At 40.2% G+C, this 25,601-nt stretch overlaps 1 long non-coding RNA gene across 1 annotated transcript in view; it reads left to right on the top strand.

Moving 5' to 3' along the window:
• The window catches only part of LOC141811093 (uncharacterized), a 46,697-nt gene extending 24,245 nt beyond the window's left edge, over nucleotides 1-22,452 (top strand). The window contains exon 3 of the long non-coding RNA XR_012600149.1: nucleotides 22,163-22,452. This is a non-coding gene — a long non-coding RNA (uncharacterized LOC141811093). The remainder of the gene's footprint in view (nucleotides 1-22,162) is intronic.
• The last annotated feature ends 3,149 nt before the right edge of the window (nucleotides 22,453-25,601 follow it).

Here is a 25,601-nt window from a genome sequence, read left to right as displayed (position 1 = left end):
TCATTTTTAACCTTGTATAACTAATGAAAAAAAAAAAAAAAAATCAGAAAAAAAGAGGACTTGGATACAAGGCAGCCAAATAATATCTTCAAATCCCCAAAGTGATCTGACATGAGAAACATTTCTACGAGATGTTTTAATCTTTTTAAATTTGACCACAGCCCATCTGGAATGACTGGGGAGCTGGATTTTTTTTTAACCTATACTGCAGCCAGCCACCAGGGGGAGCAGTTTTTGTGGAGACCTCACTTTGAGCTGAGATGACGCCCATTTTTTTTTTTTTTCCGGCTATGCTGCAGACGCATTTGGCAAAGAGTCACCAGTTGGCATGGTCTCTCTTTTCTCCAAAACAATGGTTTCTCTTTAACAGTCAGAACTGGATAGACTGGATGTTACTACAAACTGCTAACAGTTTGAATTTGGTGTTTACAGGTGAATGAATGGAGCAAACTGCCACTTCTGTTGCCAATTTATGTCTATTTATGGGCCTTAAATACAGATCAAGCACTGTTTGTGTCCATCCCTTTATGAGCACAGTGTACCCATCTTCTGATGGCTACTTCCAGCAGGATAACGCTCCATGTCATAAAGCTGGAATCATCTCAGACTGCTTTCTTCAACATGACAATGAGTTCTCTGTACTCAAATGTCCTCCACAGTCCCCAGATCTCAATCCAATAGAGCACCTTTGGGATGTGGTGGAACGGGAGATTCTCATCATGGATGTTCAGACGACAAATCTGCAGCAACTGTTTCAAACTATGACTCCAAAAATAAAGGAAGTTAAAGGCGCGAAAGAGGGTCCAACCCTGGTGTCAGAAAGTTGTATCACTGTCCGATGAGTTCAGTGATTCAGATCACTCTTTTCCACGTGCTATCAGGTGAGTCAAGTACTCATCGCCTCAGGTAGACGAAGCCTTCGATGAGTACGTCAGTCACTCCTTTCACTTACTGTGCAGCAGCTGTAAACACAAGAAACGACGACTGGAGGGCTGAACGAGAGAATAAAAAACACTTTGAAAGGTCGTTTGCTTTGATGTAGCAGCACTTCAAAGATATCCTCGCCTCTTGGGTGAACGCCTCTTTGCTGTAACTCGACTCCGACTCTGAAGTGATGTTACGTCTTCCTCCTCTCCACTTTTCTCGTGTTTTCCTTTCAGGAGCAACAACACGAGTACGAGTGTAACGTACAGAGAGGGGAATAGTCACGACAGGGGGAATTCGAAGATTTCAGAAGACTATTTTTTTACTTTGTCAGTTTATTTCACAAAAATCTGCTTATAACAGGATTTCAGCTCTACAGGTTTGGTATGTAACACACTGAGACATGAACACGAGCTTCAAAGCAAATGCTAATCAAATATTCATGCCAATGATCATTTCCTCACGCGTGTAAAAGTGACTCACAAATGTCAAACCTCTTGATTAATAATCTATCAGCCAGCTGTGTCGCAGATGAAGCGTGTGAATGCGTGTGGCTTGGAATAATACATAACATCCTGTGATAGAGAATGATCAAAAGCAGTTTTTCTTTCTTCCTTCCTTTCCCGATCAGAGGAACGTGCTGACAACTTTCTTTCCTGAGTCGCTGGGAAAGTCGCCACAGCGGAGGCACGAGGCCTTTGATCCGTGACGCCGCTTTCCAAGAAGCGATAAATAATGAAAATGTACATTCACAGAGCTCATCGAAGCATTTTTTTACACTTCTCTTTTGTGGCTTTGCTTTTTCCAGTGACGGGGTACGACTCTTGGGAGCATTCGTGTGTTTTTCTGTCTTCGCCGAGATGTTCGTTTTTCTCAATCTGCTCAAGGCTTAATTTCCTCAGAGGTTACATTCTCATTACTTATCATTAAGCCAGGTGATCCCGTCTACATAACCAGCCCCACACTTAAAAAGCCTCTAATTAAAGTCCATATATCAACCTCTACAGGTGGCTCTGATTCATTGCTGTCAGGGAGCACGACACTCCGCGTCACTTCCAGCGCCGGGATCCTCCGCCGTCGGCTCATTTGCCGCTCGCAGCAGAAACGGAGCAGCACAACGATGGAGATGTAATCGTCTCCCGAGCTGTCAGGCAGAGACGGCTAATTGTGCGGGAGAAACAGATGGTGCAGAAAAGCATTGACAAAAAAAAAACGGAGAAGCCCTTTTTTCTTTCCTCTTGTTTGAGTCGTCATTAAAGTGAAGGAAAGTGCGAGCGCCAGTCGAGTGAGGCGGCTTCAGTCAGAGGAGGATCTCTTTGGTGCACAGCCAGGGTGGGAGATTTATTTTTTTATTTTTTTTGAAAGGCCTGTTTGGCTGGTTGGAGGACTCTTGTGGGTTGACTTGATGAATGTGAAAGTAAGGTTTCAGGAAGTGGTTGGAACGCTTTGAGAGCAAAGTCGTGTAGAAGTGTCAACGAGTTGTCGCTGCACGTTGGAAAAAAATTCACACAGGGAAGGGTACACAAAAAAAAAAGACAGAAAAAAGCAAAAATGAACACAAGAGTGATTTTGAAAGCAGCACAATGAGGGTTTGTTTCTTTTGTGGGATGCAGGACCACCGAGGCAGAATGCTAAGCTAATGAGCTCCCGCAGGATAGCACCACTTTCCCTCAAAGACAGATTACTCTGGACCAACTCTCTCATTACCAGCCGGCTTAGTCCAGCATTAGCTTAGCTTAGCGTAGCTTGCCAAATCCCTCAGCAGATCATATCCCTTTAGATCATAAATTCTCTGATTTCCCTCCTTTTAAAAATCACATGATTCGTCTGTCTCAGTCGACTTTAGCATTACATGCTAACGTCTGTGTTGGCTCTGTGTTTATTTCTGCAGCGCAGGTACACAGCTTGAAAATATCATCCTTCTCATCTAATCTAGCTTCTCTGCTCTGTTGTCTGCCAAAGTATTAATCACGCTCGGCACACCTGCCTGTGTGAACTCCGACACGAGCAAATCAGCGCCAAACACACACACACGCCGAGCTCTACTTTTACAAAGACAGCCCGTTTATAATTAACTGCACTTTGCTTCCAGAAACAGAGACAAGCAGTTGGGTGGGTGTTAATCAGAGAGCATTAGTGGGTGTTTGGAAACAGGGAGATGAGGGTGATAGCAAGTTTATTTCAGAGGAAGTTGTTTGGGTAGTCTGTTAAACTGATGTCACCATCACACGGATATCTGCTCCAGTTTTCATAGTTTGACTCTAAAAACAAAGAAATTTGAGTCTTTCTTTACTTGGTGAGCTGTTACTCCTAGAGATGAAAGAGGATGTAGTAGTTGCTAGTATTAGCCAGTTAGCTTGGATTTGGTCAAATGCTAATATCATCTCATGCTTTTACAGGAAAAACAAGCTAATGGTGCAGCAGTTGATCAGTCCATAAGGACTTGGCCTTGTAGCCAGAAGGTTGCTATGGTGGCCTTATACCGCCAAAATTTGTAAGCATACATGAGATTCAAATGTGGCATTAGAGAGCAAATATCAGATCTGTGCAAGCGTATATGAGGTCCGCATGAGCCTATGTAAGAACAGCGCAAGCTAATGTCCTATCAGCGCAAGCTAATGTAAGATCTGTGCAAGTATATATGAGATCCAAGCTAGCTTATGTGAGATTCCCGCAAGCTAATGTGGGATCTTTGCTAGCATATGCGATCCCTGTGAGCTTATGTGAGATCCACGTAAGCTTATGTAAGATCAGCGCAAGCTAATGTGAGATTTGCGTGAGCTAATGTGAGATCTGTGCAAGTGTATATGAGATCCCTGAGAGCGTATATAAGATCTGTGCGAGCGTATATGAGATCCACATGAGCTTATGTAAGAACAGCACAAGCTAATGTCCTATCAGCGCAAGCTAATGTAAGATCTGTGCAAGTATACATGACATCCACGTGAGTGTATATAAAATCTGTGTGAGCGTATATGAGATCCACGCTAGCTTATGTGAGATTCGCGCAAGCTAATGTGAGATCTTTGCTAGCATATGAGATCCCTGTGAGTGTATATGAGATCAGCGCAAGCTAATGTGAGATGTGCGCGAGCTAATGTGAGATCCCTGAGAGCGTGTATGGGATCCGCGCTAGCTTATGTGAGATCCACAAGGACTAATGCGAGATGGGAGCAAGCAAATGTGAGATCGAGGGAGCGTATACGAGATCTGAGCTAGCATATTAAATATGCATGCACGTCTGCTGAAGAGCCGCGCACGTGCTAAAGTCTAGCATCCACTTGAGCAGATTACTTGAAATTGTAAATTTTGAAATCATTAACATCCTTATTCTTTTTTTCCTTTTTAGCTCCTAAGGTTAGCTAGCTTAATAGCAACAGCTAAGATAAGTATTAAACCAATTTCTAGCCAACAATACTCAAAGTTTTGTGTTATAACTTTCAACACAGTCACAGAGTGGAGTTGGCCTTAGAGCAGTTGTACGGAGGCCCCAAAGGGTCATAACCCAATACCTTTTTTTCCCCCTCTTCACTCAATACACTAAGACAATGATATAATTGATCTCAGTATCTTGAGAACACAAATCTCAGACAACAGAGAAAACTAATCTTCTTTTTTCTCAGGATGATGGATGAATTTCTCTCCTGATCTCAGAAAAACTGATCTTGTTTTCTTCAGGCAATGCAACAACTTCCGTGATAAGATAATGGGATAATTTGACTCATTAGCCCCCCCCCCCCCAAAAAAAAATCTTGTTACCCAAGATAATGCAATTATTTATTCTGACAGATTTTTAAGACAATTGATCTCAAGGAACCATGTTTGTCTTTTTTCAAGATAACAGAAATATTTTGAGAGTCAAGATACGTATACTATGCTGTCCTCGCAGCGCGTGTTGTGAGTGAAACTAGACAGCTAGCTAACAGGGATCCACACTTATCGAAAAGACACAGGGCTTTCTTTTCCTGGACTTTACTCAAGGTTGAATCCACCAGTGTAAAACTGTAACATTACAGATATTAAACCAAATCAGTATAAAACACTGACCAAGCTAAGTAACATTCCCAAAAACAAAATGATATTAACTCGTGTTCTTACATGCTACTACTTACAAGCAAAGGGACTCCAAGGCTTAAACGTCAAGAAAAGACATATAAATCAGAGCAGAAATATGTGTGGGGTAGAAGCAAATACAAAACACAAGCTAACAGGCTAACGAATAAGTCAAAGATCGTCTACAGAACAAAGCGCGTGAAGAGCGCTCACTATGACGCAACTTTACAAAACTAAAACGTTAACAAAGACAGAGGAGTCACTCTGGCACTTATTTCAAAACTGAACTGAAACTGCTTTTAAAGTCAGCACATCTACTATATTTAGGCCTAGGATATGATGAATTTAGCTTTGTAGGGGTCTCATCTCTGGGAAAAAGAAAAGTCATGCTTTTTCAAGATTATTGGATCTTAAATTATTTTATCATGAGCAAACAAGTCAAAGATAATAAGAGCTATTCTGTAATCAGAGGTTTTATCTTGTTTTCTCTGGACAAATTACCCCATTGTTGTTAGAAAACAACATTAGTTTTAACGAAAGAACCCATTAACTTATCTCAAGATTTTTTTCTCTCCTTGATTTAAATATTTGTTTATCTTTCTTTTTAGCTGAAAACTCAGGTTTCAGTCAATTTAGTAGGTTAATTGCTGTCATTAGACGTCAGTGGTCAAACAAAAAGCAGCACGGCATGTGTGCAAACTTCAAAATTTGCCTTTATAAAAAAATAGCTCTTCTTACTTCCGATCATGCCTCATTCACACGCTGCCACATTTTCCCACCAAACCCAAGAAAATGAAATTCAGCAGCAGGTGCTCATTTTAAAAGCATCTGATTTTTTTTTCTTTTAATTTAATCTGTCGGGAAATAATTGCGAGAGAATATCTCGTCTTCGTTGCTGGTTGGGGGGAATGTTTCTGCTGCGTTCAGACGGCGGAGAGGAGCGGAGAGGAGCAGAGAGGAGCAGCGAGGAGCATCTGGAGACGCGAGGATGAGTTATAGAGGAGGATGGAGCTGGATCTCAGGGCTGCTCTCAGAACACAGCAAATGAAGACGGATTCCACCGAGACACAGCTGAACGTGTGTGTGTGTGTGTGTGTGTGTGTGTGTGTTTGTGTGTGTCCAGTAAGGATGGAGATGAAGCTCTTTATGAATCTGTCAGTATGATGGAGTGTGTTTGCATGTGTGTGTGTGTAAACATGCACAAAGCAACATGTATGAAGAAGTTTGCAGTGGCGTATAGGGAAATAGTGGGTTCACACATTCATTGGTTTTTATATATGTGTGTGTGTGTGTGTGTGTTTTCCTATATACAGTGAAATTTCAAGGTGGAGGTTTGAGCCACGTTTCTCTGCCGCTGTTTCCCGGCAGGTTGGGGAGTCGGCTGTTGTTTTCCCCGAGACTCATTTGGATTAAATTGATAAGAAGGCCATTAGACGCCGCTTCAGTTGTTGCCATAACAACCAGTGTTCTGTGGAGAAAGGCATGGGGCATTCGGTATCCCTCCCTAAGAGACTTCTGCTTGTCTGAGCTCAGCTTTGAATTCGAGCTCTTATCTGTTGCATATTTCAAAATAAAGATCCTCTTAAAGCGTCAAATCCATCACGTGTGATTAACATTGCTGCGATGACACTTAATCAACTGGAACGAATGTGCGCGTCCCCCGACTGAGCGTTCCTCCAACATCTGGACCTGCCACTCACAGCATCTCCAGGGCTTAGGTAACATCTGTATACGCCACCAGCCGCGCCAGTGGCTGCAGGAGCGTCCGTCTGTTGCGATGGTTTGTATGATTGGCAGGTGGTGTGATGGAGGCGCATTTCAAACAGCTCGTATCGCTTTAAAACGGTTGCGATGCATGCTTAAAGGTCAGGGAGGCTGGCGACTGGTTGTGAAGGGGAATATGTATGAAGGCAGCGTGGGAGGAAGCAAAGTGAAACAGTGAATAACTGTGTAGGAGAAGTGCCTTTGAGCAATGCAAAGGAAGCTGGTTTTACATAAGAAGCACAGAGTCAGGGTCACTTCCACGCTTCGTTAAATTTGTCCCTGAAATGCCATCGAATGATGATCAAACTTTGGTTGACTTAACTAAAAAAAAAGAGGGTTTAAACTCGGATCATTTCAGAGAATCCAAATCACCATCTGTGTTTGGAAATCATTGGTGAATCTCTCCTCCGAGCGGGAGTCCAATCTTAGCTTAGCAACCCATAACTAGGCACAGCAGGCGTGTCAATCTTTGGATTTCTCTACTTTTAGAAGCGGTGCACTCAAGGCTCGAAGGAAAATTACTGCTCTGAGTCTAAATGTGTCTTAAAAACAAAAGAAATGAGAGAAAAAAAGTGTCCAATCCAGATTTTTTGAGTCTCAGTTCTTTAAACACATCAGCTTGACACTGAGGACACTCTTTGTTTGAGGACACTGTGGGTTCAGTTTCTGCAAGCCCTGTGATTGGTCTGCTGGTGGGATTGTGTTCCCACGGTAAATAAGTATGTCAGTTTGTTGAGCAACATGGATCAGCTTTGACATAAAACGCTCAAAACGGCTGTAAAACTTTGCAAAAACTTATCAGAACTGAAAACAGGCAATCCAATGATCATTCCAACCACACTGCTCCCTTGTGTTTCACATCAGTATTGCACACTGAAGGGAAGTAAAAGTAGAGGTAAAAAACATTCTGATAAAGTATCACAGTGAGACTTTTGCAAAAACTGCAGTTCCTTAAGTGTCCACTGGATAGTGTCTCCAAAAGTTAAAATGCCAATTTTGTTTAATATGGATCATTGATGTCTTCATGAAATGGTAGTAACATGTTTTGGTCCAAAAAGCCAATAAATCAAGCACAGCAGCATTGTTTACAGGCTCTCATAGCCCCTCTGTTCAGAATGCTCTGATTTAGTGGGCGTGGCCTTCATATGTAAATGAGCCACCGCTGATACCGCCCCGCTCTTCAGCGTCACTGAGAGCAGTGCCACGAGCTCTGAGTGCACAATGTTTAGAAAACAGTGAAGCTCATTTACCGTAACATTACAGGCTAAAACAACAGGCTAACCGCAGCTAAAGTTAGCATCCTGAAGCTAACACAGAAACAGGGGGGACACTGAGGAAAAGCTCTTACATCTGCTCCACAGCACACAGCATTTAAAATACTCACATTTCCAGGGTCCCAGGTTTGTTGGTGGATGGTTGGTAATGCGCCTGGATTCAGGACCAGTCTATTCGCTAGCCCTCTGTTGGACTGTCCAAACTTGGAAAAGCAGTCGGCCGTGAAGTGACTAGCACACACATGCACAGTTTTACGGAGTCTAGCTGGCACATTTCCTTGATAAATGAACTCTAGCCACTTAGTATTGAGGGGTATCTGCTCCGGTGGACCAATCGGGTCAGACTTGCTTGTGATTGGTCAAAAAAGGGAATCACTGATGTCGGCAAATCCCCAAAATCCAAACAGCTTGTTTTAGGTCAGGATTTTACATTAACAAGCACTACTAAGTACAGGTTTTGTCATTAAATATCACAATTTGTGGGCTGGGAGGAAAGACAAAGACCCACAAATTTCACTAAAAGACTTAAGAAAGTGAGAAGCTGTGAGGACTTTCTGGAAAAGCTAGCGTCAGCGCTAGCAGGGAAGACAGTGCTTCCCATGAGCACTGGCTCCTTACTCAAACACAAGGCTTGTTTATGTTTTGAAAAACGAATGGAAATTACATCTTTTATACACGTTTTCTTTGCTCAAGACAACTCTACACCAGAAATGACGTAGTTTAGTTATCAACGGTAGTTTGTAGTGTTGTTTGCTAGCCAGCTATATTTAGCGCTACTCACAGCCAAGTGCTCTGAGACATGTCTGTAACTTGTATTGTTAGTGAAACCTGGTTTTGGTGCTAATCTACCAAGCAGAGCTAACGTAACATAACCTGAGAAACAGAATTTAAGAATAATCTATGCTGGCGCTGGTAATCTCATTTTAAGTTGTGTCTCACTGTCCCTTTAAACTTTGTCCAAACAGGAAGTGTTTCTTCATGTTTACTTTCTGACTGGCTGGAGAAGTAAGAGGAAACTAATTATTCCAGTTTCTTTATCTGATAATTGTTTTTGTCCACAGTTTCACCAACAACATGTGTGCACTCACACATCCGACACACACTCTGCTTTATCTCCACTCTCTGTTTCACGCATCAGCAACTTCTGGAGTGCTCTCAAATTAATCAGTGTTTTAATGGAGGCTGTTTAAATATTCAAATTCAAGAGTGGGTGGCTCAACACATCTTCAGATAGCAACTTTCTTTTCTCCTCTTAGCTGGAGACACTGGACACACTTTGCTACACTACATATGTCAACACAGGTGTTAATAAATAATGTTTGATATACAGAAAAATCTGAAAACTTCTTTTAATGTAAATATTTCCAATTAGTCAGATTCTATAATTATACTTTTATTGTGCCAACTTTACCAGTGTTCACACATTTTTTATAATCCTTATCCTTTTTCCTTACTTTTTCTTAAAACATGAAATGCTGAGTATTTCAGTCGTCTTGTACTTGTGGAACATTAAGGCTGCTAACACTGCTAGCATACAACAGAAACATCCCATTTATTGAATTGTATCATAATTACAAATGGGAGTCATCCATAGTTGTGTTGTAATGTCTCACGGAACATCTGGTCAAGTGTAGTATTAGCTAACCAGTCAAATTGTTAGCTAGTAACTGATTAAACTTTAATTTTAGCGGGTTAGCTGTCAGAACAACACATCTGTAAAAACATTTGGACAGCAAGATAAGAACAGCTAAAGTAGGCGTTTTTGCAGTTTGTAGTTATAATTACTGCTGACTAACTTGCATCGACACAATCTTTTTTGGTCCGCTCAAAAAAGGAAGAAAAGTTTGCTAACAATTCAAGCTAATGTAACAGCAGTTGCTAATTTTGACTAACCAAAACAAAATAACCGCAGGCTCACGTGAAAGGCTAGGTACTGTCCACTAATGCTAACATTCAACCAGTTTTTAGCTTTAATCACTGTTAGGCAACATTTTTTCCATTTTTATGTTAGCTAGCTCATACTTTTGCAAGAATTTTAAGATTTTCATTTTTTCCCTGTTAGCAAACAATTAATAAAATAGTGATGCTAGCAGATGGTTTTGAGCTTTTAGTACTCAAAAAGTCAGTCAGCTATCAGTTAGTAAAGCTAAAGTTAGCCGCTGTTACTCTACTGATGCTAATATTGAAACAAAACAAATCTCATTTGGATGGCTTAGTGTTAGCCAGTTGTAGCTAAGCTAGCTTGCTAGTATATGATTTCTTTGTTGAAGTGTTCCCTGTGTCTGTTCTTCTGGTTATCTATCAGTTAATAAAAACATTCATGCTAGCTGATGCTAATGAGCAGTCTGCACTTAACAGGTCATCAAAACAGCAAAACTAATCTTTTTTGACAGCTAGCTACCAACAGTTAATTTTAGCATTCAAAAATCTGTCTTTTTCTTTTCTCCCTTGTGCGGCCCTATGAAAAGAAAAGAAGAGATGAACCTAACCCTTCTTGTGGGTTTTGTCTTTTCTTTTTTCTTCAGGATTAATGTCACTAAGAAACGGCTGAGCTCATACATTAAAAGACAAAGCTACATTAAAGTAACCAGGTCACCTCCTACTGCACCTAAACTTTTACTCTGGATTAAAGATACACTGTCAAGTTGGTGTCAGCAGGTGAAGCTAGCAGCTCACTCATCAAAACAAAGCTGTGTTTTGATGATCAAGCCCTGTTTGTGTTTGTATTCTCTGCTTGACTTGCACATACGGGAGGGAGCACATGTGCATACAAAAACAAAGAGGTGCTGCTGTACATGGTAATTCATTGCCGACAATACACAGCAGCAGTGAACAAAAGTGGGAGGAAGAAAAGTAGATGAACCAGGACAAACTGACTTTTTTTTATAGTATTGAATTTGACTTTGCAGATGGTTTACCAAGAGGTGCATGTTTTCAAAACAATGGTGAACTTTCAACTTTTTTCTCATCACATTTATTTCCAAAGCTGCAATTCAAACAAAATTTCTACCAGACATTGGTATTAACTCAAATAATCCACACATGGAAAGAAATCACAACGTTCAGGTCCATAAATAATGATTATGTGGAATTAAGTATGATAACACAGGAAAAAAGTATTGAACACGCTAACTGAGACTCATCTAATACTTAGTGGAGAAGCCTTTGTTTGCAATGACAGCTTCCAGAAGCTTCTTGTATGTTTGAACTAATGGCCCACACTGCTCAGGTGTGATTTTGGCCCATTCCTCTGCACAGATTGTCTTTAAATCTGGAATATTCTTTGGTGCCCTCTGGTGAACCCCACAAATGTTCAACTGGATTGAAGTCAGGTGATTGACTAGGCCATTCTAACAGATTGATTTTCTTTTTTTGAAACCATTTGAGAGTCAACTTTGCCGTGTGCTTTGGATCGTTGTCCTGCTGGAAGGTCCAGCCACGTCTCATCTTCATCATCCTGGTGGATGGCAGCAGATTCATATCAAGAATTTCCCCATACATGGCTCCATTCATTGCTCCGTCAGTTATATAAAGTTTGCCAACACCATGAGATGAGAAACAACCCCATGCCATGATGCTTCCACCTCCAAACTTCACTGTTGGTGTAGTGTTTTTTGGCTGATGTGCAGTGCTATTTCTCCTCCAAACATGGTTTGTAGTATGAAAGCCCAAAAGTTCAGTTTTGGTCTCATCTGACCAAACAACATTCTCCCAGTATTCTACAGGCTTGTCAAGATGCTGTTTAGCAAACTTTAAACCAGCTTCAACATGCCTTTTCTTGAGGAATGGAGTCTTGTGGGCTGAGCGTCCATAGAGGCCATGGCGGTGGAGTGCATTGCCTATTGTTTTCTCTGTAACAAATATACCTGCTGCCTCCAAGTCTTCCTGGAGCACTTTCAGGGTGGTCCTTGTTCTCGTTGAGTACTCTTCTGACTATCTTTCTGACTCCCTGGTCAGAAATCTTTCAAGGAGCTCCTGTGCGTGGCCTGTTGATGGTAAGGTGGTGCTTCTTCCACTTGTGAATAATGGCCCCAACGGTGCTGACTGGAATATTCAGGTGCTTTGATATAAGTCTGTAACCAGTTCCATTCTGATGCTGAGCAACAATCAGGTTGTGAATGTTTTCAGAGAGCTCTTTGCCTTTACCCATCATGAGGTGTGTGGTATTTAACTGCTTGGTGAAAAAACGACCTTTTGATGATGTTGGTTTGCACTAATTGAAAGTTTAAGTAATAATTACTGACAGATTTCAGGTGGTATGGTGCATTTCCTTGCCAAAGTATACAGCCTTTCCATGGTGTGTTCAATACTTTTTTCCTGTGTTATCGTACTTAATTCACCATAATCATTATTTATGGACCTGAACGTTGGGATTTCTTTTCATGTGTGGATTATTTGAGTTAATACCAATGTCTGGTAGAAATATTGTTTGAATTGCAGCTTTGGAAATAAATATAATGAGAAAAAAAGTTGACACGTTCAATACTTGTTTCCCCACTGTAAGATGCAGGTTTAAGGCAGTTTTAGTTGCGATCTTGAAGTCATCTTGTGCGTTAAACAGCCTAAGTTTGACATCTTAAAGGTACAGTGTTGAGTTTCCCTGAAGCAAAGAGCAGGTACTGAACATCCTTGAAGCCCAGAAAATACAAGGTGGCTGTAAAGTAGGGAGAGACTGAGCGTAAACAAAGCTGCGTTTACAATCCAGCTCCAAAGGGTAGCTTTAATCCTGTAAGCCTTCAACAGGCTCAACAGGATATTTCAACATCTGAAGGGCCTCTCTGTTGAATCTCTCCTTGTGTTCCTACTTGTATTTTTGCCGATTTACTTGAGGAATCAAATTTTTCTGTCTCTGAGCAGAATTTTAACATTTTGGCAGTCTATAAGAAACTCTAAGTGTTTCTTCATACCCTTTTCTGTGACTTGTACCTATAATTCTGCTGAAGCTGCAGCGCTGACTTTGGTTCTGGTTGTCCGCTGCTTTAGTTTTTCTGCAGCCGTGTCAGCCGTCAGTCCCAGCGTTCGGCCAGGGTTGCGAGGTGCCCGCCTGTCGAATAAACCATGACCGCTGCAACCTGTCACAGCCCACCTCGCTTTTCCCCCGTTAAACGTTCCGCCGCATTGAGGACGCTGTCACGCCAAGAGAAACTCCCCCCACACACACACACACGCAGAAAAACACACACACAGCACCGCCTCAGCGAACAGCAGCCTGTCTGCTGTGATTGATGGGACTATCAGGGAATAGTGCTGCTTACAGAGTGCGGCTGCATGTATGGAGTCAGGCTGTTAGCATCATGATGTATGAGCAATATCATTATCTGTGCTCACACTGAGCATGACACGACGTGAACCCTATTTAAAGCTGCATCGGCGCAGGAAGCGTCAACATGGCAGGGTAAATAAGCTGAATTTAGAAAGTGATCCCTCTCATGTTGCCACACTGAGGAGACGCAATTATTCATGCAGGTCTTTAAATATGATTCCTCTTTGAGACTCATCTGAGCTGATGCTAAATGAAGATGTGTGGGCGTCCATAAATAGCTTTGTGATAAATCAGAAGTGTGTAGTGAGAGTGTTAACACAGTTTCTAGTGTCTGTCAAAAGTCTTCATTGAGCTGAGGAGCTGGGCTGTGAAGTAAGCAAACACCTCTGTGCACGTCAGCGTTAGTATGTTAACACTTGTTAAAGTTTTAATTTGTTTATCTTGATCTTTAGCTCAAAACTTTTAATCAGACAACACAGTCTGAATGGCAAAAATAGGACACTTAAATGTAATTAAGGGTGTACAACGTTAAACTGCGCCAAATATCAACATGCCGAACAAAAATCACAAACATGTTATCCATGTCAGCAATCCTGAAAAAAGAAAACTTTGAAAAGAGAAGAAGAGTTTCATTAGAACAGAAATCACGTTAAAGGTTTTTCTTTGAATCTCAAGTCTGCTAAAAGGTTAATTTTTAAATGTGTGAACAGAAATTTACTGCTCAAAACACTCAAAACATGCCCAATCAAATAAATTTTAGTGCATATAGTAGAATAGAATAGAATAGAATAGAAATAGAATAGAAAATACTTTATTTATCCCCGAGGGGAAATTCAGGAGTCACCGCAGCATTTAAGAAAACAAAAGTAAGAAAGTGTATAGAAAGTGCAAAAATGTCCACAAGAAATTAGATGACGACATCCCATCCACCACTCGTCCACCACTCTCCAGCCCAGCCAGTCTCCACCTCCACAGGGTCCAGGACTGAGCCTCCCCAGCAGTCTGTTCAGTCTCTGTCTCCTGGATCCTGTCTGCCCACAGCAGGTGAAGCTCCTCCGATGTGTCGCGGCGTCCGATGTCAGCTCCATCAGCCACGTCCGTGAACAGCACGATGCCGCTGGGTTAGCACAGCTAGCTCATCCATCTCCCGGAGCGAGATCCCACGTTCCCAACAACGATGGATGGAAGGACAGGTCCACGTCGTCACCTCCCAGCTCACATCCGAGAACCAGCACGTCGTCCTCACCTCCTCCTCCTCAGCTTGAGGGAAATCATCAAGCCCTACACTAGTTAGCATTGACATGCTACAGGCTGCTAACAGCTAATTTCACATGTAAACAATGCAGCCATGGTTACATGTAGGATCTTCAGACAGACACAGGAGAAAAGTAGTAAAAAATACTGCCGAAGCCACAAAAAGTTTGGTGTCCGTGACCGACAATGAACCATACAAAGTGATGATCCACTCCAAATACAAAGATAACGAAAAAGAGACGAAAAAATTACAAGAAACGGACAAAGACGAGAGAGCTGCTGCAACAGGCAGCTACTTGGGTAGCGCCTGTACATAGGCTACTTTATGCTAACAATTTCCCCAATGCAACATAACATTTTAGATCCAAAAATCTGCTAGCTAGACTAACTTCTAAAATGTTATTACCATGCAGCAACCCCGTGTTGACGTTAGAGCTGATCTTGAAGTGCAAAAACTGCAGTTCCTCAAGTGTCCACATGAGGCTGACTTGAAAAAACAAAGAATCCCGTGTCAGCTTTGTGAACTCTGATGAATCATACAGTCAATGAATGTAGACTCTGTGATGTCACCTGTTTGTTTCAGAAGCTGTGTTTTGAAGCCTATTGATGGTGGTTGCCATATTGGAAATTCTTAACTGGTGGACCTAGCGTGAGGCAAAGACTTAAAGTTGAGGCGGGCTTTGGACTTCTTGCTAACAGCTAACCTTATTTTTACATTGTTGTTAATGGTGATGGTGCTATGTTTTTTTTTTTGTTGGTGTTTTTTTTCCTAATTTATTTTCATCTTCTTCTTATTATTGTTGTTATTTATTCATTTATTTTTGTTTATTTTTGTCTTTCCAGGCCGTTTACATGTTTATTTTTGTACTTTCAGAGCCAGCCTCATGTGGACACTTGAGGAACTACAGTTTTTAGCACTTCCCTTTCAGATCCAAGTCACAAGCCTGAAAATTAGTCAGGTTTTGATGTTGAAAAAAAAAAACGCCTTTGGCTAACATTGAAATGCTGAAGGTAGTGTTAGTACAATGCTAATGCTAAATTTTTCTTTATTTTCTATTTTAACAAAAAATATATTCAGCATTTTTTTTTAACCTTGCTAACATTTACAAACTATTAGTCAGCAAAAATTGCAGTTGAGGATGATGGAAATATCTTGTATCAACAGTCTTGAATGTATTCATATTTAGCTTGTGGAGGTGGCTAATTTACAGAAATATTGGGGTATAACAACTTTTTAAACCCCGATTGTTTGTTAAAATTTCGTTGATGGGCTTGAGTTGGAAAAAAGTTACTGCGTTTCTCCAGCAGAGGGCACAATATTTTTTTTGCATTCACGTGATGTTTATTTTTTTAGAAAAAAAAAATGCTTCCTGACATAGTCTGTAGACATCATCACTATCATTCAACTTTTTCACATGGTCTGGTGCTAAAAAAGTGAACCAAAAATCAAAAATATCATAGAAGTGCAATATAAATTTAATCGGCACCCCAAAAATTGTAAAAGCATATTGTCCCAGCCTTGATAGCTTCGAAGGTAACGGCTCTAAAAACATCAGGGTTCATCCTCTGGGAAGCATAAATGTCAACCTTACTGTGTTACAAGAGGAACCAATTTCAAATCTGATGGCACCTCAATTAGCGCCAACCGTTGTTTGTTGGTGAAAACAAACCTGAATTTATGCTAGCATGTCTTTGTAACAGAGGCAGAATGATGCTCTGGGTGTTTTTCATGTCATCCTGATGGTTTGTTTACTGCAACACCACCAACAACATAGGTTTAGCTCAGTAAAACTTTAATACCAGGGTGGTGTAAAAAGCAGTTCCAGTTGGAACCAAATAAAATGACAGAAAAATTGTGGCCTCCCCTGCCATCAGCATCCAGCCCTGCAGGGACTGAGCAGAGTGCTTTTTGTGCAGACTTACAGGCTCCAGGGCTGAGGAGTCATTATCCTCACACAATACACGGCCACAGAAGTCACATAGGTATGATTTGTCTTTGCCTCTTTGCTAACGCTTGTTGAGGACTCCTTCTCTTCGAGGGTGTTTTGATGCAGTTTGTCTGAGTAGCCAGACCTCGCAACACCTGGCAAACATAACATTTCCCGGCACAGTTTGCCCTTCTCGTCTCTGGGGAGGGAACATCAAAAGGCGTGGAGAAAAAAATTGGTTCGGGTTGACAGTGGAGTGTCTTGGGATTGTGGGAATTTGAACGAAGGACGAAAAATAGCGTTTATCTTCACACTGTGTCTCTTTGTGTGTGTGTGTGTGTGTGTGTTTGTGTCTTTGGGGAGCCTTGTGATGAACACTCGTGGTGGTCTCTCTGATCGTTTCCATTCATTCCTGTAATTCCTCTGCTTGCTGGGTAGAGTGTGAGCGGTGACCTTCCTATTCAGAAAGCATGATAAATGGAAAAGCTTTTAATTATTGTTTTTAAAAAATAGATACCATATCATTGAAAAATAATGACTTTTTCCCAGTTTTAACCTTGGAAGTCACTTAAGACACAGTTCCTTATCTTTGTCAGCCTGTCAGGGGAATGTACGCTTCTTCCCTATTGTGCTTCACCTCTATCTTCACTGTGATCGGTAAGGCCATGGCGAATGGAGCCGAGCTGTCCGGATATTATTATCACAGCTGTCAGCTGTCAGAGATATTGATGTTTCCTTGAATGGACTTCATGTATTTGTGTGCATACAAGGTGTTGCTAACGTTATTTGGAAGATCTAAGACGTCTCTTTTTTTTAAAATATTGAAAATTAGAATATTAAAATAAATACAAGATAAGCAATAATGTAGCTGTATGAAAAAAAAAATGAAAAAAGACAATAAATGCGCTGCCCATATGCTAATATACATAAAAACAATGTTGTAAAGTATACATGAAAATCAAGGCAGGGAGAGCAGTAGCAAACCCCCAGGGTACACAACAGAGCGAGCATCAGTAAGGATACATGTGACACTGGTAACCTGCCTTTCCACCTGCTTATGTGGTGTGACAAAGCTTGAGGTAGGGAGAGCACAACTACCTTTTCTATAATGCATAAAAAGCCAAGGCAGGAAGAGCAGCAGCGAAGACAAAAAAGTAGGCAGGTTAAAATTATTTAGCTATAATCAGTTTTTCCACAGTAATTTTCTCTACATTGTAATAAAATGCTTGTTTTAACTTAACAAGCACCAAAGAGAAAATAAAACTGAATTTCTGTCTTTTCTCAACTCTTAACCTGACAGAACACACTTTGAGACACTTAAAATGTGTGTTATGGCTTTAAGCCGAAAACTTATGTGACATCTTAAAAGCATGTTGTCAACTCATTTCCTGCTGCTTTTTCTGCAGCTTTAGCTCGGTACCTTGTCAGTATTATAGTCACATTGTGAAACTGATCATATAGCTTACAAATTTAAGTAGTTGAACTAAAACCAAATAAAACTATAAAATGAAAAATCAGAAAAAGCTGCATTACATCTATAAATATTCACACTAATAAAGCACTTGGCCAGAGGACTAGACTTGCTGGAGTCACTGTGCTCAGGCCTGACAGTAACAGGATTGAGTGTTTTGCATAGAATTAGCAAAAACATGAAATAAGGCCACATGGCATTTACGACAATAGCAAGTTGACACTACTACATTACATTGATTTAACAAAAAATGTATTCGAAAAGCAAACAAGTAACATTAAAAGTAGGAAACAAGACTGAGGTGTTATATGAACTATGACCTCCAGTCATGGTTGAAATGTCATGGAATGTTACATGTTACTTGTTAGTAAACACAACTTTCAAACCAGGCTCCTCCTCCTTGGCTCAGTGCCAGCAGCAGCGCACACCCAGTATTTGACACATACCCAGTTAAAAGACAGCTAACTTGTGTCCCTCTTCGTCCCAAACTGCTCTTCAAAAGCCCAAAAGCGAGTGAAAGTCGAGCCAAACTTCACCCTTGTTTAGTAAAAACCTTCATCTGTTTGTCGATTTGTTTCACTTTGATTGTGATTTTCTTTCTCCGTGCTGCGTCCGCTATTATAGCTGCTCAGGTTAGCTTCTTCCACTCGCTAATCAACGCGCAGTATCACAGTGTGTGCTGTGATTGGCTGACACAACCACGCCTATTCTCTAAGAAACATCCCAAAACAACCAAAACATCAACGTACAGGCTGAGGAAAGGGTTTGAGGCTGATACAGACACTGACACACATGTATTAAGGCCCAGATGTGACGATCAAGCAGGATTATTTCTGTAAAAGTTTACATTTTATTTCTAATAAAATCCTGCTAATTTTTTTTTTGAAGACAAACTAAGAGAACAGTTTAGATAAGTAAGAAAAAAATGTAAAAAGTACGACTTAGTTTCCTGTTACCACAAAACACTCGGCTCTAAATGTAGCATCAATTTACAGACACTGATAGTATAATTTGATTCAGCTCTTGAATATTTCATAACGATGATTAAAGACGAACAAAATTGCTTATTGTAGCTGTTAAATGATACAAACCAAGCTGAAAATTGATGGGGAGCAATCATGTTTGGCAATGAGCCCAACAACAGCCGTGACAATCAAAAGGTCTAATAATCCACGGCCTTACGCTTATCACATAATTACATCACACTCATGCCAGGATGTCAAGTTTCTTGTCGATTTCGTTCCCAATTTGTCCAGCTCGGTAAGGAGAGCAGGAAATTGCATCATACAGATGTTCTTTTCACCCCGGCCAGCGATATTCTCAGTCTCATATAAATTTAACCACAGCAGCTTTTGGATTTTTGCTCTAACGTAGTGTCAGCTGATTTTTTTCCCTGCCGCTGTAGGACAGAGTCCTTTGAAAGTCTCGCCGCTGACTGCTGCGATCTTGTAGGGCAGAAAAATCAACCCGCAGCAGAATCATCCAACAGTTTCTCTCAAAAGTGCCTTTTTTTGTAAAGGCTGAAGCAGGGACACATTCATCATTTGAGTTTTTGGATTTGCGACAGTAATTTCCACCCATTCTTCTTTCTATTGGTTGAGAGAAAGTGAGATATTATCATTTATTTGTTCATCTTAAAGTGCATTTATTATCAGAATGCAGCTATTTTCTGCTCCCTTTTAGATGTTCAAAATCACAATACAAAAATGTGAAAGGGTTTCAACGACACATTATTTCAAAAGTATATTACAGCAGGAACCTGATAGTTTAACCCAATTTTTTACATTAAAGAACCACATTTAAATACTTACTACCAGAAACTAGCACAAACTTTTAATGACTGACTTGTATTTTCAACCAGTAAAAGCTTTTTTTCCAGGCCTGCTTGTTAAATATGAAGCTAAAGCTAGCATATGGTTAGCTTGGTTAGTAATGTAGTAGCTCTAGTATGAAGTGCTCTAATGTGCTCATGATTATAAAATGTCTTGAAACACCAAGTAAAGAGGCTGTCAAAGGTAGAGGTGGGCGATACCGGGAATTTTGGTATTGATCCGATACCAAGTAAATACAGGGCCAGTATCGCCGATACTGATACCGATACTGATACCGATGCTGATACTGATACTTTTTAATATTTAAGGTTGATGTATCATCTAACTGCTGACCTTTATGCGTTTTTGTGTTGTTTTTTTTTCTTTTGTTATGTTGTTAAAACCTAGGACAGTATTTGGGAAAAGTTTAAGGCGACTACAAAATACTTTAGTGTCATGATAAACATTTATGTTCAGAAACAATTCAACAATAACAAAACAAAATTCCCCAAAACAGCAATAAGTGTAGAATTTTAAAAGAAAATTAAGTGCAAAAATTGATCACTTTAAAGTAAAATTTAAACACAATCCTTTTTAAAGTACAGAGTTGAAGACTACAATACAAAAAATAAATAAAAGTTCTCCCATTATTGCACTCATTTTTTAATAATTCAGTACAAAGAATGATCAAACCAAAACAAATGTTATTTAAAAAATTCCATTTAATCATGTCTGATTCAGTAAATTTGTTTCAAGTTCAGTAAGTGTATTTTTTATTTTATTTTTTAACCTTTATGTTATCAGTATCTACATATTTTATACATGTATGGTTGTGTAAATACTACTTGGAGATCAATTGTTCTGTTCATAACCTTTACAGCAACACTTATCTTATTATACCATCAGGTCGCCACTTTAATAAAACCTCAGCAGTCAGTGCACACAGGAGAAAAAATTAAACTAGAGTATCAATATTTTTACACTGGTATCATTCGATATTATTACCAACATTGGCATCAATATTATCGATATTTGGATTGATTCGCCCACCTCTAGTCAATGGGGAGTAGCCATCTTGCTAATATTTGTTTTATAATGTCTTTTTGATGACATGATTTGACAATTTAAATTTTTAGTACAATGAAGATTAAATGAGACTTTAGTGAGCCACTCATGAAAACATTGTTTTTAAACCTCTGACACCATGCTAACTTTCACTCTTCATTCAAATTAAGCTAACGTTTTAGACCTAGCTAACGGTCTTGCGTTGGCTAACAGTCTTGCAGACAGAGTTCTTCAAAAAGACATATTTTGCTACAACTTGAGTTTAACCTCTACTGTGACAAAACTTTGTTGTGTTACTGTAGCTAGGTTAGCTAGTTTCACAGTTCGACTCTCAAACAGATGCATTTATTTCTTGTTTTCCTTTAATTCTGCACTGATTCACAAATATAAGAGCTAAGAAAAGAACAGAATATCACAAATAATCAAAGCAAAAACAATATTTATGTTATAAATGTGAGACAGTTTAAAAAATGCAACCCCCTTAAGTCAAGTATGGAGTTGAATAACAGCTAACAACATGCTAACAGCTAATGGCTAAAATTAAGAGTGAACAAAACCCCATCGTTGTTGAGTTAAACACTCTAAACACAATGAACTAGAGGCATTATAGAAGATTTTTAGGCATCAAATAAATTGTAGAAAGAGGCTCTACTGGACACACCTAGCAAAGAGCTAAAGAAGCTAGTTGTTAGCAGCTACCATGGTATCACCACAAACAAAGACAACAAAAGTGGTACCTTGTTCCCATTTCTTAGCAGGCAGTAAGGAGAGTGTGCTCTGTTGCTGTTACCATTTGTTTGTAATGTTTCCTGGCAAACAAGACCTTCAAAATAAAAGCCTGAACAGTTCCAATAATTAGGATGAAAGAAATAAAAAAGTAGACATGTTTAAAAGATATTACTGGAAAAAAAAAAATCGGAATAAAATTTAACTACCGCTGCTTTACAGTTGGGTTGTTCCTGTAACTAACAAATGCTTAAATTCACTCTGTCAGCTGTTTGAGGAAGATTGTTAGAGGAAAGAGACTCAAAGTCACAGCATGCACAAAGTGTATCTGTCCAAAATTTATCCCTAAATGTGTGTATTCGTGTGTGTCTAGCCTCACACTCAATTTAAGTTGAGAGACTCTCCTGGCAATCAACCATCTCTGAAAGAAATCTTTCTCCGTCCCCCTGTGGACTCCAGCTTGTACAACAAATCCAATACCTCTGTGGTCCACGTTTCCACAAAATAGACGTTTTTAGCCAGACACACACACACATGCAGTGAGGAACTCAGAAAAAGTTGTGTGTGGTGTGTGTGTATCTGTGTGTGTGTGCTTCCGGACTTCCACTCACTCATATCTTTACACACAGACAAGCCCGCACTCTGTCAGCAGTGGGCAGGAGTCCAGCTGCGAGGCGTCCTGCAAATCGCCGGTGATTACAGCGGTTTCACAAAATTCAGTGGAGGAGAAAGCAGAGAGAGAGGGAGAAAAAAGAGCTGGAGACAGAAAAAGGAAGGCAATCAATAAACCCCGAGCTGAAGACTGGAGAAACTGACTTTCTAATCCATTCCTCCTCATCCGTCTGTGGTTGGAGTTTTGATTGGACAGGGCTTTGCTGCGCATGGATGGACCCAAACGTATTTGTCCAGGGGTGAAATATTTTAGACGCCTTTTCATGAAAGATAAAGAGGAATCTGATCAATAAGACCGTTTATTTCCATCCAGGCATCGGTCAGTTTTAAGGGACTTTGCTAACTTATATATGTCCCATATTAAAAAAATAAGATGAGTTTCAGACAAGTGTCCTCTTTATTCAAACTGAAACATTCAACATATACATAAAAGAACTTAGAATAGAATAGAAAATACTTTATTCATCCTCGAGGGGAAATTCTGGAGGAGTCACAGCAGTAATCAAGAAAACAAAAGTAAGAAAGTGTATAGAAAGTGCAAAAAGTTCTTCCAATGTGGCGTAGGTGTCTGGTGTTAGCTCCCATGTCTGTGAATAGCATGATGCTACTCTGCCCTCTGGTGTTCCCTCTGTTGCTGGGTTAGCACAGCTAGCTCGTCCATCTTATTAGAGATAGATCTTACGTTCCCAATAACGATGGATGGAAGGACAGGTAGATGTTGTCACTTCTCAGCTCACACCTGAGAACCAGCACGTCGTCCTCACCTCCTTCTCCTCACCTTGTGGGGAAACATCAGGCCATGCACCAGTTAGCATTGACATGCTACAGGCTGCTAACAGCTGATTTGACACAAACAATGCAGCCATGGTTACATGTAGGATCTCCAGACAAACAAAAACATCAATGAAGACAAAACTAGTTTGGTGTCCATGACCAACAAAGTAATGATCCTCTCCAAATGGAAAAATGATGAAAAAGAAATGAAAAAGTTACAAGAAATGGACAAGGAGGAGAGAGCTGCTGTAACAGACAGCTACAACCAACAGGGTGGTGCCTAGCAGCAGTTAGCAGCTTTTCCACTCAACCAATAACTTGTATAATACACTACCTGTGGTTAGTGCTCTAAACTTAGCACATTAAAGTATGGAATTTCGTGTTTGCCAGATTTATTCCATTTTTGGTCTCCACCACATAACCTCTAGCTGGTAGCTCCTCTTTATTTACAAGCTAGCTAAAATGGTTAGTTTGCATGTGGAGCCAATGCCATTCACCATATTAAGCTTGAAAAACTGAGCACAAATACTAAGGGCATTAGTGTTTGGCACATTATTTTTTTGTTGAGACAATGCTTCGTTACAAAAAATAAAAAATAAAAAAAATTGAATGCCAAACACCATTTTCTTACTTTCTGTGCCACATTCATATTGCTACAAATGATGATAAAAAAAAAACCACATTAAATGATGGTCAGAAATGATTTTCTTTAGGTTTCTGGCCAGTGGAGCTATGCTAACCCAAAATACACAACTGTTAGCGTTGTCCTTACAGGGTAAAATTACCAAAAGAAGAGGTAGCATTAGCATCATAGGGTTGAAACCTGTTTGAATGTATTACACCTGGCCAATGGAGTTGTACTAACACACAGTATATAACTATTAGCATAGCTTTTTACAGTGAAACAGTAACTAGCATTAGCATTAATCCCACTAAAAGCATTTACCATGGTCTACTTTCAAAGTTAGGTTAGCTCTCTTGATCTGAAAAGTGAAGATGAATTATTTTCAACCTTGGCAAGACTCACTCCACAAACAAGTTTTTAACTAATGCACCCTCTTTGAACAACCTTTTATGTTTCAACAGAATGTGACTGACATATTGCTAGCTGCTAACTTGCTAACTTCAAGTCCACATGTCTGGAGTTTGTAGATCTGTTTTAGCCGGGAAATTCATCTTGTAGAAAAATATCTTCAAATGAAAAATATGACATATGTTTGCTAAAATGAAAACACAAGCTAGTTTAGCGTTAGCTGTATTTGTGCTTAAAAACAGGAACATGTCATGCTATTTCCCCCCCAAAGATATACGCATCTACTACATCGTAGCACACCAAAAACTACTCCTTTTTTTTCTTTGAGATATTTTAAACCTTATTTTTTGATATTTCGTGAGTTTTCTCTTCTTTATGTAGATTTTTATCCTTGAGACAGAAAAATGACCAATTCCCCCAATCCTCAACTATTCCTCGAAACAACGAACCCCTTAAAGAGAGGTATTAAAAACAGGCTTTTCTTTCTTTTCTCTATCTCTCTGTGGGGAAACAAGGGCTGAGAGGAGCAAAAGCTAAAATAATGAGAAATGTTGAAGCCTGGAAGTATTTAATCAAAGTCAAACTCATTTTCATTTTAATTTACACCTAAAGAAGTCACATGGAGCGCAGCAGGCGCCTGCAGGAATCTCCCGTCTCATATTTTCTCCCCTGGTGCTCCTTTTCTGTCTCCTGATCTCTCAATAACTCTGCACACCCAGACCATCTCTGGTAAAAAGAGCCTCGTAAAAACACAAATGAAAGGGTAAAAAAAAAATGTCACTCCAGCTGGTTGTGACACGTTGTCATCTGTGCTTAAAGGACAGAAAAAAAGGAATCAAAGGACATCATTCACATTTTTGCGGTGTCGTTTTTTTTTTCTGCTTTCCCTGCTTTCTCTTTGTCCTTGTCGCTTCGTTTCTTATCTGTCGTTTGTTATCTTCCTGCTTCCCTTCTTCCTGTCTTTGTTCTGTACACGGTCACATGACTCAGTGATTTCCTCACGGGGTTAACGTCCCCTGAATCACCGCCTTTCTGTCTCACTTTCCTCGCCTCGCAGTGAGACGCAGTGATTGACTCGTATAGGTTGGTTTAAAGCTCTAACAGACCTGTGTGATGCTATTTTTCCTGCGTGTGTGTAGGTGTGTGTTTCCTGGAGTGTATGCCTTAAGGCGGGGTGGGGCTGGGCTGTCTGTAACTAGGTATTGATCTGACGCGCACATGTGTTAACGCACACGCCAGGAGCCTGGCTGTGGCTGACCTGAGATCAGATCAGACATGGATTCAGCCTCCATCTGAGACGAACAGGCCTTTGATTTTCTCTTCTGTGTCGTGTGTGTGTGGTAGTGTGTGTGTGTGTTGGAGTTAAGGGACAGAGGGGGATAATGATGGCTGGTGGCTGTGTGTCTCATAAATGTGTGTGTAGGCATACACACATAGACCTTACACACACCCTGAACAAATATCAATGGGCTGACCTTTCTGGAAAAAGTAGCCTTTAGCAATATTGGACACACTGTTAGCCAATCCAGCCATGAATGCACGGCCAATAAATCGCCTCAAACCAGCGAGTAATCATAATGAAGTCACAG

The sequence above is a fragment of the Halichoeres trimaculatus genome, unplaced genomic scaffold (assembly GCF_033239565.1).
Source record: "Halichoeres trimaculatus isolate MK-OKI-2021-1 unplaced genomic scaffold, fHalTri1.1 fHalTri1_scaffold_22, whole genome shotgun sequence".
Lineage (NCBI taxonomy): Eukaryota > Metazoa > Chordata > Actinopteri > Labriformes > Labridae > Halichoeres > Halichoeres trimaculatus.
The sequence above is the reverse complement of the archived record's forward strand: the minus strand, read 5'-3'. Positions and strand labels throughout refer to the sequence as shown.